We start from the raw sequence: 14,110 nt of genomic DNA, 5'->3' as shown, positions 1-14,110 counted from the left end.
ACAAGTGATTGCTGGCCCCCCCAAACTCCAGGAGGAAGCAAAGGCTGGAATTTCCCTGGAGCTGGAGTACCCCACGCCCGGCACAGACCTCCATCTCTTGGCTTGTGAGCCACCTCCTGCTTAAACCAACTCCTCTTCGCCCTGTTGAGGAGGGAGGGTTTCCCACCCCAGAGTTATGGGGAAGGTCTGACAACAACTGACACTGAACTGATGAGATTGAGGGCAGTTTATTAGTCACGTAGACTCACAGCCCAGGGGGAGAAGGATACTGCATCACGCAGGGCCACGCGGGGGCTGCACTCAGAAACAGCATGAACACCAGCGGCTGTGGGAGGCAGGCTTTGTAGTAACAAGAGGGTGAGGTGCCCCCTGGGTCCAGCAGAAGGGTGTGATTGACCTATTGAATAGAAATAGCTTAAACAATAGAAATTCATTTTCTCACAGTTCTGGAGGCTAGAAGTCCCAGATCAAGGTGCCCCCAGGGTTGGTGTCTGGTGAGACCTCTCTTCCTGGCTTGCAGATGGCTGCCTTCTCATTGTGTCCTCAGACAGTCTTTCCTCTGTGCACGCATACCTCTGGTATCTCCTTCTCTTCTTATAAGGACACCAGTCCTATGGGTGTAGGGCTCCACCCTAATTACCTCATTTAACCATAGTTACCTCCTTAAATGCCCTATCTTCAGATATATATATATCCATATATATACATACATCTCCTATATTCAAACATTTAGGGTTAGGGCTTCAACATATGGATTTGGGGGTGACACAATTCAGTCCATAACTGGAGCACATAATATTGAGCCTTAATTTTAAGACTTATACCACACCTCCAGACCCAATAAAGAGTCCCAATAAAGACCCAATAGAGAAAATAAAACATCTTCTATCACTGCCCAATTGCTCAGAGAGAGAGAGAGTTTTAGAACCAGGAGCCACCACTCCTGAACTCTTCTTGATTCTGAATCCCCTGTGGGCATTCATGTCCTTAAGAATCCCCCTAACCCAAAACAGGATCCCAGAGGCCATAGGATACCCCGGGATACGGGACCTACTCCCCACATTAACCACGAACGAGGAGTGGAGCCCTGAGGATGCATCCCCCTACCCTAGTCTGGCAACCCCATTGGTTCCTCAGGGATCCCAGACCCAGTGGGGGACCCTGGGACCCAGCCTGGGAAGACCAACCCTAATGGGAAGGGCCTGAGGAAGAACTTGACCACGTGCTCACTCCTGTAAGCAGGCCTGGCTGGTCTCCCAGCCCAGCATCCGAGCTGCCGGTGGAGGCCCAGACCTTTCAGCTTTGGGAGCCCTCTAGGGCCTGATTCAAAGTATTCTCTGCCCCTGGATTTCACCGGACAGCTCTGAAATGGTTGTAGAGAAGGGTACAATAGTTTAGCTTAAACCTCAAGTTGAGAAATGAAGCCTGAGGTCCAGGCAGGGACATTTTGCAGGAACTTGTAAGGCCCCTGTCTTCTCCTGGGCCCCATCTGTCCCCACCTAGGCTGGACCATTGCACCGGGCCTCCTAGGCTAGTACCAACTGTGGGCTCAGTTTCCCCTCCTCCTATCCCACCCCATGGGCAGGCTTCATCCCAGAACTGGGCTCCTCCTTGTCCTGATGATTCTCCCATAAAGGGTGGCCCAGTCCCTGCGCCTCCCAGACTACATCTTAGAGCCAATTCTTGGATGTCATCTGTGCGCCCTGCACGGTGCCAGGCACTCCCAAATACCTCACCTTATTTAACCCTCATAACAACTCTGAAGGCACGTGGTTTTATCATCCTTTCTGTGGTCAGCAAACTAATGGCTCCCAAAAAGATCAGGTCCTTATCCCTGGAAACTGTGAATGTGACCCTAGGTGGAAAAAGGGTCTTTGCAGATGTGATTAAGGTAAAGATCTTGAGGTGGGAAGATTATCCCATATTATCAGAGCAGGCCCTACATGAAGTCATAGGTGTCTTTATAAGAGGGAGGCAGAGGGATATTCGACCCACACTGGGAGAAGGCAATATGAAGACAGAGCAGAGAGAACAGAAGATGTTGGCCTTGAAGATTGGAGTGACGCAGCCACAGGCCCAGGAATGCCAGCAGCCCCCAGAAGCTGGAAGAGACAAGGAACAGATTCTCTCCCGGAGCCTCCAGAGGGAGCACAACCTGCTGACACCTTGATTTCAGCCCAGCGGCACTGATTTTAGACTCTGGTTTGCAGAACCGCGAGAGAACAAATTTCCTTTGTTCTAAGCCACCCAGTTGTGGTCGTTTGTTACAGCAGCCACGGGAAACTCATCCCCCCATTTAACAGATACTTCCGTGTGCCTGATCTCTTTTAACCCCCATCTCCATTTACAGTTATTTATCCCCATTATTATCCAATCACTATCCTCATTTACAGAGGAGGAGCCTAGGGTCCAAATGATCCCCAGACACTGCCTCCTGGAGCTGACTTGGTCCTTCTGTCCAGCCACTCACCAGCAGGGCCTCTGCCTCCTGGCACACTGCCCTAATGTCAGCAGCTGCCTGGTACGGTAGGTCCCCCTTATCCATGGGGGATACATTCCAAGACCCCCAGTGGATGCCTGAAACCCAGGATAGTACAGAAACCTATACATACTGTTTTTTCTTATACGTACATATTTGAGGTGCAATAGCAAAATTAGCACGAATTTCTTTTTCCTTCTTCACAATTTCATGAATAGAAGATTTGTTCTTACTGTGGATCTTAGCAACCTCAGCATCAGCTTTTTTTCTTTCCTTATTAAGTTGAGAACTTTCATCTTTTCACTTAAATGAAGCACTTTACAGCTTCTCTTTGGCAATCTCAAATTGCCAGTATCACTGCTCTTGCGCTTTGGGGTCATTATTAAGTAAAATAAGGGTGACTTGAACACTAGCATTGTGATACCGTGACACTAGACATGGTGACCGAGACGACTACTAAGTGACTAACAGGCAGGTGGTGTATACAGCGTGGATCCGCTGGACAAAGGGATGATTAATAACCATAGAATGTTCCAGGCTAGGGGTGTCCTTAAGGTTATTTAGTCCAATCTTCATATTTTGTAGATGAGGAAACTGAGACCAACAGAGGGAAAAATTCATTGAATTTTAGGGGAGGGAGCTGTATTGCAGAGACGAGTTCTTAGGTCACCAAACCCAATGTTCTGACCCCACAATTCAGCCTCTTGCATGCATGTTTTTCTCCAAGGATAGCTTTAGCTGTTTCATCCAGAGGGCTGTGTGTTTGGTCTATCCATCTAGACAGGACGCTAGAGAAGAATCAATACCCACCCTCCCAAATCTCCCATCCATTCCATTTCAGAAGCCCAGTCTTTCTGGAGAAGTCCTGGGTATCCTCCCAAGTCTCACGTTGTCCCCAGGCCAGAAGATTCTTAGGAGATGTGTTCGAGTTCAAGGCCATCCTAAAGACTTTGTACCCTTTAGGTGGGTCTCCAAACTTCCCTCAGACCTACCCCAAGACTTGCTTGCAATTTCAAGGAGAACATAAGGACCGCTCAGGGTCAGACTCTCGCCTCTCCAACCCGTGAGTTCAGGTCCCCAAGGAGTCCCTGCTCTTTCTCAACTCGGCAGATAACCTGGCAGGCTCTGCCTGCCACAGCACTCTCTTCTCTCTTTCCCCAGCTTTTTGTGTGCCTGGCTGTTATTCATTTTTAGTGTTATCTGAGACGTCATTTCCTTTGAAACCCTTTATAGTCCCCCAGGAGTAGTTGGGTGCATTCGCTCCAAGCCCCCATAACTGTGCATATCTCTAGCGGGGCTTCTAGCACCCTGATTGTAACTGCCTGTGAATTTGTTCATGTTCACTACCAGACTGCCCTCCTTTAGGATCACTATCCTTTCTCCATGTCTCAGGAACATATATTCATCCCCCAGGAGGGCTATGGAGGACAAGGACATGAGGCCTTCCTGAGTGGACCCCAGAATTGGTGAGGGGGTTTGGGTCCATGGACTCCTGGCCCTGCTGCCTCCTGAGGACATTTTGGGTGCCTGGATTCCAACGGCCTGAACACAGAGGATGATCAGTCCTGGAATGGGGGCATGCAGCTCTTGGAGTAAACATCGCTATTGCCAAATGTACTGATGTTATCAGCTGAAACAGATCAGTACTATAATTATGCAGCAGATGCCTTGCGTTAAATAAGATTCACGTGAGACCTGCGGACATGTTCATCTCCAGCTCGTAAATCCATTGCGGTGCAGCATCTTTCTCTGCCACTAGGTGGCAGATGTTCGTGGTTCACTAAGTGCTGAGGAGGTGGCGGTTCACCAGGGAGGGAGGATTCTGGCTCAGACTGGTAAGTCAGGCCCATGCTGCCGGGGTTAGGAGTCTAGAAGCTTCCTCGGCTGGGGAAGCCTCTGCGGCTACCCCAGAGCTGCCCCTTCTCTGCCCAGGATCTTTGTCTCCAGCAGATGTGACATTTATGCTCCTTTTCTGGTTCTCCTGAGTTGACCTTCGCTCCGGTCCGCCTTTTAGTCTAATGCTCATCCCCAAGTCCCCCAGGACTCAGGAGGAAGCAGCAATCTCTTCCTCTAAAGTAGACAGAGTGTCCCCCTGTCACTTTTAGGTCACCTGTCCAAAGTCCTACAAAAATCTCCCATCTAAGGCTCTTTCTTCCTTTACCTGTCCCTTGCCCCTCCCCCGGCTGCCTGACCCTGCCCTTTCTTGGCATGAGCCTGGCTCTCCCGGGGCCCAAAGTCAGGCTGCCCTTTTCCAACAGATACTGTCGATAGCATCGGACAGCATCTCCCAAAGAGCGTTCCAAGGGTCCCGGGAAATGCTCCGTGTTCAGGGGGTTTGGGAAACTCCCCTGGCTGCGTCTCCATCGTGGGGATACACAATGCATGCTAGCACAGTAAGGGTTCTGGAGAGTCCTAGAAAAGCCTACCGTTCGGCTTGGGGGACCCAGCCTTCCCTAGACTTTTATGACCCTGGAAGCCCTTTTTCCACAAAATGCTTGTGAACATCCCACAAATGGCGTAGACAGGTGCAGCCATCTGACACGGGCTTGGAGAGCGCATTGCCCAGCTAAGCGCAGAGATTTGGGCTATAGCGCATGCACTGGCTCTTTCTTTCCAGACATCCTAGGCCCAGTTCCCTGCTCTCCTTCACCAAGTGCCCAGCCTTGCTTTTGCCCTTGGCTACCTCTCTATATATCAGGCCCTGATAACTAATATCAAATAGGCACCTGGGGCTTTTCTGGCGGGCCCAGAGTTCGAGCCTGAGCATGAAGTTCCAAATGAAAAGTTGAGAGTTGATTTAAGCAGTGCCAAATAATTATGAGACACGATTAAAATGTTTGTGGATCGAATGAATGAGTGAACAAATGAAATTGCTGAATGAATAAGGGAAAAAGCTAATGACATCATTTGAGTTTATTTCCACGTGTAGGTGAAGGCCATGATGCTCTTCGTTCAGATGGTGTATGTGTGTGTGCAAAAGCCTCTCCTGGTCCAAGAGAGGGCTTGCTCTAGAAACCTCTCTGCATGGACGCACTGCTGTGGCATGTTTTAGCAGGTGCCCTGTTCTCTCCAATGCCCTCCCTCCCTCTGTGCTTTCCATTTTCCTGCTCACGTCTAGGAGAAAGCCTTGGTGGGACCTGTGGTCATTGAATGTGCCTTTGCGTGTCCTAAGTACTTCTCTGGCAATAGGCACGCTGTGCTCATAACAGCAGGTGCTGGAGGGTCCCAGAGAGCAAGTCCCAAATCCTACAACCAGTGGCTTTCCTGTTAAGGCTGGCCATCCCCACTTCTACAGGCGATGGAATTGAGGTCCAGCCACGGTCGCTGAGTTGCCTGAGGATGTGCACTGGCAGAATCGGGATGCAAACCTCTGGCTCCTCCACTTGCAGAGTTAGGCCTGGTTCCAACCCCAGGTGCCAGCAGAATTACGGGGAGGTTTTTAACACTATTGATGCCCAGACCCACTTTGAGGGAGTAGCAGGGAAAGGGCATCACTGTGGCGCCCTGGCAACCTTGTGCACATCCACATGGGCCACGCAGGCAGAGGTTTGAGGCCCAGCTCGTCTGAGTCTAGGCAGGACAAAATGTGCTGGTCCAGAAACAAGGGGATTGGAGCCTGGGAGGAGCTGCTATGAGGCCGTCCCACGTCCCCTGTTGCAGTTCATCTGGCCCCTTTTGTCTCCATGTTGTCCTCTCTGGTGTGTGGGACAGGGCTCTCGGGGAGATGGCTTGCTGTCACTCTCTGAAATTAACTGACTACCAGTGGCTCATCCTATCAGTCAGATCTTGACCTTGTCGCACGTGTGCGCTTGACAAGAATCTGACTCTGTGGTAGAGAGGAAGCCCGGAATGTTTTGGTTTTGATTGTAGTTTTTACTTTTTATTTTGAAACAATTATAGATTCACAGAAAGTTGCAAAATAATGCACAGAAGATCCTGTGTACCCTTCATCCAGTCTCCCCCAGTGATAGCGTCCTGCATACCTACAGTACATATCGAGACCGAGATGTTCACATGGGTACCATCCACCGAACTTCCAATTTCACCGGTTTTCCATGCACTTGTGTGCCGGTTTATCCCTTGTGTAGAGCTGTGTGACCGCCACAATCAAGATACAGAGCTGTCCTATGGCTACAAGGCTCCTTCGTGCTGCCCCTTCACATCCTCACCCACCACCCCCATTCCTGCCCCCTGGCAACCGCCAACCTAATCTCTGTCTCTATAATTTGGATATTTCAAGAATGGTCTATGAATGGAATCAGTCTATAACCTTCTGAGACTGGCTTCTTTTACTCAGTATAATTCCCTTGCGTTCCCTCCAAGTGGCTGCACATAGCGACAATTCATTGTGTTTGTCACTGAGGAGTGTCCCACAGTCTGCAGTTACCATGGTTTGTGTAACCACTCACCCCTTAAAGGACGTCTGAGCTGTTTCCGGTCGTTGGCTATTATGAAGAAAGCTGCTAGGAGCATGCATGTACAGGTTTTTGTGTGAACGTAAGTCTTCATTTCTCTGGGATAAATGCCCAAAACAGCAAGTGCTGGGTCAGATGGTGGCTGCATGTTCAGTTCTATCAGAAATAACAACCAGACTCTTCCAGAGGGGCTGTCTGGCATTGCTTTTTACTCTCATCTGACTCTACTGTGCAGCTGGGACTGAGAACTGCTGCTCTGCAAGCCAAACTGAGGCATTCCTGGAAGCCGTGGGAACCTCAGCTAATGGAGTTGAGGTCTTCTACTCCATTTTTTCAAGGATAATTCCTGGGAAATCTTTCCCAATTGTTCCCCAGGGACCAAAGTGGGCTGTTTCCTCCACCTTCCTAATTACTTATGGGCAGTCCTCTCAGACAGGAGCTCAAGAAAATGTGAGTGTCCACACTGGCATCTGCACAGGTCTCAGTCAGTGGAAGGAAACTGGCCTCAGTTCGGCTGGTTGGGGAGTCCGGCTGAGCTCTGCAGCCAGGGGCAATTGCCCCTCTACCCTGTCCCTCTCTCGGGGGCTAAGAGTTTGCCTAGAGAATGGAGGTCTCTCTTGTCACAGCTGAGCCTCCTGGCACCCTGAGCCCCACCTGGAGCTCCTGCAGAGAATCAAAGTCAAGACAGTTTATCTCCCAAGGAGTGTGACTTCTCTGGGCCCCCTGGGGTGTTCTGGAAGAAATCTACATGTCTGTCCTAGCCCTGGGGAGCAGACAGGGCAGCGTTTGCACTAGAATGAGGCAGAGCTTCCTTGCACTCATTTCCTGGAAGGCAAGCGTGGAAACAAGGAGCGACTGAGTCACAGACTCCGAGCTGCTTCTAGATTCCTCTCCAGATAGAGCTCTTGGCCCTGCAACGCACCTGCCCTTCAGCCAGTCATTTGGCACCTGTCATGTGTGTGGCCTTTGTCCAGGGGTCAGGTGCCCTGTCCCAAGGACAGCACACACGCAGCTCGAAGGCTGCATCCACCCAGCAGAGAAACATCTGGGGACCACGTCCCAGCATCTTGTTCTCCTCACCTCACAAAGCCCCAAACTTCCCCTCACAAACTCTCCCCACAAACCCCATCACTACCCCGTTCCCATGCCAACTCCCTTGACTCTTTCAGAGAGTTCTCCAGTCCCAGCCTCCCCACTCCCCACTCCCCAAGCCTGGGGCTAGCCAAAGGCCAAACAAAAAAAAAAGGGAAACCAAAGCAAACAAAAGAATTCCCCTGACCCCCCAATAAACACACACACAAAGAGCAGGCTTGTGGGAAGAGGAAGCTCCCACCAGCGTCGACCCCGCGGGGGGGCCAGGGCTCCCCTCATTGTTCTCCCTCCCCAGGCTGTGATGACAATCCCAGCCCCGCACAGGTTGCAGCCCCCCTGCCCGGCAGCCAGCACCCCTCCTCTTTTCCCACCTTGGGCCCCCTGAGAAAGACGCCTTGAAGCAGATGTCATGGGCCCAAGAGTGGTTCCCACAGGAGGAGGAAGTAAGATCTCACAAAAGGCTGGGCTTTTCCCTGAGGAAGTAGCGGTGGCTTTTCAGTGACAGACTCCTGCAAGGATGAGGGACAGGGCAGGCCGGGGACCCAGGGGACCAGGCCCAGGAGAGGAGCCGGCTCTTGGAGGAAAGGAGGGCATTGTGAGCCCTTGTTTACGGCCCTGGCGGAGGCCGTGACCTTGCTGCTTGTCAACAGCCCTCCCTCCCCTCCTCTCCCCAAAACCTTCACGCATTGTTGTGGAGTCAGCCCATTCATAATTTTATTTGGGGGCGGCTGTTTTTCGGCCTCGAGCCCCTCCCCCAACTGGCTCACTTTCAGCATTGTAACCCGGATAAAAAGGCAAGATATCCTTCCGCTTTCCCGGAGCCAGCTTCCTATCCTGGCCTTGTTGGCTTCCAACTCTGTTAACCCTTAGAAGAGCAGGAGGGCGGGGCTGTCCTCCAACAACAGGCCACACAGCGGCCGAGACCCTTGCCCCATCTCCCCCGTATTTGTTGGGCACAGAAACACAGGGTCCCAGGAAGGGCTTGGGAGAGAAGCAGTTTGGGATCACAGACTTAGACACTGAAATGTCATTGTGCTGGGACATGGGGATGGGTTATAGGGCAAGAGGATGGAGTGTTAGGGGCTAGAGCTGTCCTGAAAGAGGACTGACATCTCACCAGCCACAGGTCTGGCCCAAGGAGAGCGCACACAGTTTCAAAGGAACCCTGAGGAACCAGGGAGAGTGCAGGAGGGAGCTGCAAGCTGACGAAACGCCTGGAAGTCGAAAGCAGGGCAGTTAAGTGGATTTAGAGGGCCAGCCTGGAGAAGGCCAGGGGGCCTGATGGGGGTTCCCTGGTCTGTGGGGGGCCGTCACGGAGAAGAGGGGAAGGTTTACTCAGAGTAGCCTAAAGGGCAGGACTTGGAGCAGGGTGGAAGCTACTGGAGGCCTATTTCACATCACTAAAGGTTGCTCCCTGATGTTGAAGGCAGGCTGTGCAGCCCTGGGAAAGCAGTGAACTCCATCACTAGAAGAAGAGCCTGGGCACGGGGGAAGCAGAAAGTGCCCAGGTGCCGCCGAGGCCAGGCATCACAAGAACGGGGAGCTGAGGCTCACCTTGCGACCGACTCGGGGCACACAGGGAGCCTAGGGCCGAGCCGGGACCAGAACCCAGTGCTCTGGGCTGCAGGAGCAATGCTCTCCCACACGCATGTTCCAGCGGGGGCTGGCTGCCCCTGCTGGGGTGCAAGCCTGCAGACAAAAGGCAGTCCCGAGGGAGCTTAAGGCTCCCTCCATACCAAGATCTACAGCTTCGAGGACTCTTCGGCTTCCCCTTCCCGCTATGCATGCTTTTCCTTCCCGACAGCCTGCATATCTGATCCATTTCTTCCCTGACCTGGTCCCTCACACCTCACAACTTCCTCTCCTCACATCCCTGGTTCCAGCTCAAGAAGTTCACCGTCTGCGTGTGGCTCCCAGCCAGCTCGTTCCTCTCTCTGGAATCACCTCCCTTTCCTAGTTTGCCACATCCCACCTGTCACCCCCATCACCTAAGCCTCGTATGGCCCCCTATCTACCTTTTTTACAGCTTACTTGCCCCCAACGAACATACCCTGCTGGGTCCTGAAGGCTCTGAGGGGTTCTTGCCTCTGCCCTCTGCCGCAGTCACAGCCCCCCTTTGCCATGTGTTGTTTGTCCTCACAGAGGTATCATATTCCAGGTGTTTCTGAGCAGTTTCTGACATGTTGTTCTCTATTCCACAGTTGGAGTGGAAGTTTTCTGGAGACAGAGCCTCACCCTGCTCACGCCTTCGGGGGCTACGGCAGGACACAGCGAAAATGCTGGCCTGCCCTCACAGAGCCCACAGGTCAGTGCATCCTTCATGTTCCCACAGCAGCCAGCTCAGCGCTGAGCACACCCCCGACAGCCGTTTCCTCGCGTGGTGGGCTGTACGTCCTGAGCTGTCCACACACTGGGGGGCAAATTAATCTGCTCAGGCTGCCATAACAGAGCACTACAAACAGGGGCCTTAAACAACAGAGATTTATTTTCTCGAGTTCTGGAGACTGGAAGCCCAAGATCAAGGTATCAGCAGGGTTGGTTTCCCTGGCGGCCTCTCTCCTTGGCTTGCAGATGGCCGTCTCCTCCCTGTGTCCTCATGTGGTCTTCCCTCTGTGTGTGTCTGTGTCCTAATCTCCTCTCCTTATAGGGACACCAGTCCTATTGGACCAGGGCCCGCCCACATGACCTCACTTTACTTCACCTCTTTGAGGGCCCTTCTCCAAATGCAGTCACATTCTGAGGTCCTGGGGGTTAGGCCTTCAATATACGAATTTTAGGGGAACATAATTCAGCTTGTAATAGGGGTGTTTGGGGTACTCTTTCTCTAAGATCATCTCCGGGAACTCATTGATTCTGCAAGTGGTCAAGTGGTCAGAGAAATACAGCAATAAATGGAAAGGAAGGACAGCAGGACCTGAAACTGAAGAATGGGGTGAGGGCTGACGTCTGGAGAGCCCTGGAAGCTCCATTGAGGACGCATGTCCCTCCACCTCAGCCATCTCCTCAGTGTATAACTCATTGGCAATTTGGGTGGCCTGAAGCCCACCCATGGCCATCCAGGGACTTTGGTTAGGGTCTCAGTCAGGTCTGGGTACAAGGGTAATAATTTCTGTGACAGTGACAGAAATGGGCTGAATGGAGGTCCAATTTTGAGAGATGCACAGTACACTGGAAAAAGTGACTTAGCTGGGGATAGGGAGGGATGTATGGGGTTGGGATATTTAGGGATTAATGATGCCCAGAAAGGCTGCTAATCCTGACCCAGAGAGGCCACACAAAGGGTAGGGTAAGCAAAAAGCCTTCTTCTGGATGCCAAGACTCCTGATGGGGAGCTGGCCTCTACCCCCGAACTCCCTTACTGTGTGTGTGCATATGTGTATATACATAATGCGTGTTTATGTCTGCGTACTTATGCGTGTGTTTGCATGCATGTGTACATGTTTATGCCTGTGTGTGCATGTGTGTGCATGTGTGTTATGTGCCTTCATGCACTGCAAGTGGCCCAGTGCCCTGGACAAGATGAGAAAAGGACTTGGGCCCAGCTAGAGCGAGGAGGCTGCAATCTGGGACACACTGTTCTTTGCCAGTGAGTGGCCACAGCCAACCAAGCACCCACTTTTACCCTGGAACAGGTCGGGGCACCTGCTGCTCCCCACAGTCCACTTCTTTTTCAAAGGTTTCCTTTCAGCTCATTGTTGATCTGTTTGCTTTTCTCCAGGAAGCCCCTGATTTATAGTGACAGGACCATCAGGATTCGAGGGCGTGAGTATCTTCTGTCCAGGATGGACGCGAGGGGTCCTGGGAAGCCCTACACACAGCTTGCTGCTCTGGAGCTCAAGGACACACTCTTGCGAATTCCTTCGTGTGATTCTTACAATGGCACTCATAAAAGGAGTGCAAAATTGTCCCCATTTTGAAGCTTGGCTGGGGAAATGCTGATGCTGGGCCTTGGCAGCCAGAGGGACCAGGGCTGGGATCCTGGCTCAGCCACTTAGCAATGTATGACTTAGGGCAAAGTTGACCTCTATGAGCCCCGGTTGTCTGAGATATAAAATGGGGATATTAATACCTGCTGGAAAACTTTTGTGGTGGTTGATGAGATAGAGGATGTGAGCATGAAGCACAGTTATATAGATATGGCAGCCCCTCCCACCCTCCTTCCTTCTTAAAAGATGGCACATGGCTGGTTCAGGATCACGGAGAGCAAGACTGGGCCTTAGACTCAGGAGCACATTGTCTCTGTCCATCCTCTGCCTGTCTCTAGAAATCTCATTGCTCGCCTGTCCCACCTCGAGGCTGCCTCTTATCAGACCCTCCAAAGTCTGGACTAAGATGAAATTAGAGTGACCAGCATGTTTTCTCTCCTACTTTCTACTTCCAGTGGCCCCCAAACTAGCAGAATCCCAGATGGGAACTAAGAAGGTGGAGACAGGGTAACCTGGGCCCTTCTCAGAACCCAAGGTGGGCTGAGGGTCCTCCAACCTCACAGAGCTTCACTTCTCCAGGGATCTGCCGAACAGCAGCTCAGAGGCCAGGAATGGCCCTGCTTCTCCCCTTCTCTCTGCCCATGTATGTCACCCCTCATGAATTCACTCAGGCATTTACTCATCGCTTACTGATCCCCTACCTGGATAAGCAACAAGGCCCTAGCACATGGCAGAGAACAAGCCCCACACCCTCCCTTTTCTCCCAGAGTTGACAGTCCATGCCCCGACCCCCTATCCCCCATGTAGGAGGAACTGAGTAAGTGAGATGAAAAAGGCGAAGAACAGCAAGAAGGGCTGAGTTCCCACAAGCTGCCCTGGGTGAACCCAGTAGCCCTGCATAGCATTCCTAAAGCACTTCTCCAATCCTGGACTCAGAATCAGAAAGCAACTGAGACACAACCACAATTAGATTCGGAGACTCAAAGTCCATGCTCTACCCATAGGCAAGGCTTATTGACCATCCTAAACAGGCAGAAAGTGTACGAAGAGCCAGGGTCAAGTCGAATTCTGTGAGGGTAAATAATCATGGGCAGGGGAAGACCCCAAGAGCTCAACAACTTGGAATTCAACTTAGAATTTACTACTGTTTTCCAACAGCTTTTATGTTAATAGACATCATGGGACTGTGTATTTCAGGACAAATAAAATAACTGCTTTGAAGCAAAAAAAAAAAAAAAAAAAAAAAGAAAGCAACTGAGACAGGATCTAGACCCAACTCCCACCCAAGGCAGGGCCCCTCTCCCGCCAGGAGAAGATAGGAGAGAACTTGTCCATGGCATGCCCCAGGAGTCATTGAAACCCAGAAGAGAAAGCCATGCTTTTCCCTTGGCAAACCCATTTCCCATGTTTGGAGCAGGGGGTATGACAAAGATTCTCTCCTCAACCAACTTTAGACTGGCTTCTCTGAGCCCTCTTTTGACCAGGCCTCATCTTTGGACTTCTGTGTCTATCCTTTCAGAGTCCAGTTTTAGCAAGAGTCCTGCTAAGTCACTTCAGAGAGAATCCTCTACCCTCGGTATCCAGTTACTACCAATATCTGATTGGGTTCCTCATCCTCCACCCTCCCCCAGGTGATGCCTGATCGCCCTGGCCTGCTGTCTGCAAGAATACTCTTGGGTCATTTTAGCCAGAATCTGCATACCTTTAGTGTCTCCTCTTAGTAATTTCCACCCACTGACCCCTCCCCTCCCTGCTCCTGGCTATAAATTCTCACTCATCCTTGTTGTATTCAGAGTTGAGCCCCATCTCTCTCCCCTATTGCGACAGTCTTGACACCTATCAGCATAGTCCCGAATAAAGTCCTCCCTACTGTTTTAACAAATGTCAGAATAAGTGTTCCTTTAGCTGGTAATATTAAAAGAAAGCAAACACAAATATCTTCTCTGTCAGTGTGGCTTTGTTGAATGCAGGTGTTTGCATATCAGTTTTATGAGCCGTGTAGCTGGCCAACTTTTGGGGAATAATCACAAGGATTGTGAGCAACACACAGAGTCGTGGACAGGTGGAATATCCAGGCTGCTGGATTCTCTTTCAGAGAGAAGAATCTAAAATTCATGGACAGAAGTCTCTGCAGCTACAGCCATCTCTCGGGTGGCAGACTGCAGCCACCACTCTGTGAGTGGCTACCAAAGTTGGAG

General features: G+C 51.4%; 1 long non-coding RNA gene across 2 annotated transcripts; it reads left to right on the top strand.

Moving 5' to 3' along the window:
* The first annotated feature begins 4,247 nt into the window (after positions 1-4,247).
* Positions 4,248-13,828, top strand: LOC123284468 (uncharacterized). 2 transcript variants are annotated; one of them, XR_006525437.2, is made up of 4 exons: positions 4,248-4,314; positions 10,188-10,291; positions 11,705-11,748; positions 13,432-13,828. It is a non-coding gene; the product is annotated as an uncharacterized lncRNA (long non-coding RNA). The 2 variants fall into 2 exon arrangements; XR_011502452.1 differs by lacking the exon at positions 13,432-13,828 and having other exon boundaries at positions 11,705-12,995.
* Positions 13,829-14,110: the final 282 nt, after the last annotated feature.

Source organism: Equus asinus, chromosome 3 (assembly GCF_041296235.1).
Source record: "Equus asinus isolate D_3611 breed Donkey chromosome 3, EquAss-T2T_v2, whole genome shotgun sequence".
Lineage (NCBI taxonomy): Eukaryota > Metazoa > Chordata > Mammalia > Perissodactyla > Equidae > Equus > Equus asinus.
The sequence above is the reverse complement of the archived record's forward strand: the minus strand, read 5'-3'. Positions and strand labels throughout refer to the sequence as shown.